Source organism: Harpia harpyja, chromosome 16, assembly GCF_026419915.1.
Source record: "Harpia harpyja isolate bHarHar1 chromosome 16, bHarHar1 primary haplotype, whole genome shotgun sequence".
In the NCBI taxonomy this organism is placed as follows: Eukaryota; Metazoa; Chordata; class Aves; order Accipitriformes; family Accipitridae; genus Harpia; species Harpia harpyja.
In genome coordinates this window covers 14,451,973-14,454,635 of record NC_068955.1, presented here as the reverse complement: position 1 = coordinate 14,454,635, position 2,663 = coordinate 14,451,973, and positions in this window count along the sequence as shown.

The window sequence follows — 2,663 nt, the reverse complement described above, 5'->3', positions numbered from 1 at the left end:
ACACAAGAGCACACATGACAAGGGTGATGCTAGGATTGGGAAGGTTTGCAGGATTAAGAGATGGAGTGACTGCCTTTGGAAGTCAAAGTAATATTTAACTTGACATTTGCTGACAGCACAACTGAATTCTACTTCCCCAACATTCAGGAAAATTTCCTTGATCATGAAGTTACTACCATTTTTATGCTGTCTTTCCAATCTTCACTGAGTAATTCTTCTCAGTAATTCTTCTTCTGTAATTTCCAAGCAGAGCCATCTCAGGATTTGTTGCATCTACTGCTGTATGATTGAATGTAAATGCAGGTTAGACTGTGAGCTTTGTGGACAAGAGGGTTTACTAATCATTTGGATCCTCCAAGGAGCACACAGAAGGAGTTGGAAGTGTCTGGAAAATAAATTGCAGGATAAAGAATGGAAAGTCAAATCTGGGGCCTGATATGGGGCTGGGATCTGATGGGATCTCTCTCCATATCAGACCACAGTCATTTGATGGGTTACAGGTAGGGAGGCTGAAAAACACTTTGTGCTCAGTAAATGAAGGTTGGAGCCCTGCTGAGTACCTTTAAATTATTACTCACAGTAAATTCTAACTTTAATGGATGCCAAAAGCTTACCTGCCAATAAAATATGAGGGACCTAAATACACTCAGTCTGACATGGGCACTTAACTGAGGTACTTAAATTAGGACCTGACTCAGTGGAGAGTAACACAAGGAGATTTATATCTCTAATGGGCTGAACTGCCTTGGTCGGCTATTGACTTGGCGGGCAACTAAAGGTCTTAACTCACTAACACACTGAAACAGATGAAATTAGGTAGTATAAGCCCAGGGTGACATTTGGGCTACTCAGGGTCTGACCTCATCTATACAGATTAAAACTCGAAGAGGATCAGAGGAACCAAAATCTAATTTGATGAACCCCTGACACTCAGAAAATTTGTATTTAAGTGAAGTCCCATTGAACTAGGGAAGTCTCCTTGAGGTCTGTAGCTGTGAACTACTGCCTAAGACCTGACAGCTCCTGACTGCTAGGAGTTTCTTTCATGCCTAAGCATTGTTATAATACATATAATAGATGTCTTCTCTTGTTTCACAGTGCTACAATACAGCACATGTTTCCATCATGCTACAATACAGAATGCTTCTCCACCAAGCAAATTTGTGCTCCAGCCCTTCTTCTTATGCACCACCTAAGATGGAGCAAGGATCTACATGTTATTGTACATCAGGCTCCACAGAATTTGTGACCAATGTTAGTATTGTGCCAACCCATGATTATGCAGGGTAGATCAAGCAACAGGTTCTATTTTCTCATTAAATGAGCTTAAACCGGTGCTCCTATGGAACTGAACTGCTGAGTACCTTCATGAAGAATGCAAGTATTTAGAAATCATCTTAGGTACCTTGGGAAGAAGCAATTATCTAGGGAAAGACAAGGCATGGTGTGGGAGAGAAAAGAGAATGAAAATGATATCTACTGGTCAACAAGTAAGTGAAGACACTGTCATGTATTGTTTGGTACTGGGGAATCTGCTTAACACTTTTCCTGGAGAAGTTTCTTCTAGCTGCGCTCATTTCTTTTTCTAGAGATAAATTTCTTTTTACATAGTTCTGCATAGCAGCTAATGTTGTATTGACCAACTGGATTACGTCTTTCTTAGAAGAGGGATTTAAGAGGATATTAATACAATGGATAGCCCTTTTTAGTGATTCGCTGTTAAGATGGGTTTTTCTATGTGTAACTCAAGGTGCTTTGGTTACCCTTCTAAACATTCACCCCTTTCAGCTTCAGCCAATCACCTCTTACTGTCCTCTACAGTTAGCAGAGCAGGAGGACTCAGGGTTACATATATCCCTCCAGCACACTTCTCCCTTCCCATGGCTACAACTGCAATCACAGATGTTAAACACTACAGCTCTGATCACAAGTGTTAAGTCTTCACTGAATAATAAATCAGGAGAAAGACTAAACAACCTCGAAAGTTTCAGTTTACTTGGAATTGTTTAGAGTAAATTGCTAAGATATTTTTTTCTAAAGGTGTGACCAGACTCTACCAATCCCAACTGCCTAAAACAGGAAAAGTTTTTACTTTCCTCTCAATGTACGAACCATTAATCCAGAAAACAATGCCTCAATTCTCAACATCTCTCCCTCCTCTCAAGTTGCCTGTTGCCATTTACTCTTCAATAACTCTTCCAGCTCTACAAATGCAGTAATCTTGCAGCTATAACATTTCTGCTGTGAGCATGGGCTGTGAGGCCACATGCTGTTTCTGCAATTGCATCACAAGCACATGATATAGGAAAGAATGAGTAGAGGAATGAAGATAAGCAGTGGGAGAGGCAATTCAGAAGGAGCTTAGCATTTGCAATGCAAAGCCACATCCTTCTATTTTCTCTTTTAGACGAGTTGTGAAATAGGGAAAGGTCCCATGTGGAAAATCAGAATGCAGAATTTGAACACCTTAAAGTTTGGTTGGGTTTGGTTCCAGAATCTGATTTGAAAAACACCTGAAGTCTTTCTGGTTTGCTTGAGGGAGAGAACGTGTTCTGGCCTTAGGCACAAGGAACAGTGTGTTTACACTGAGGGCCTCTGTTTAGTAACTGAAGATGGTGTGTAGTGAAAGCTATTCTAATTACTCCCACTTAGAACTTTAAATC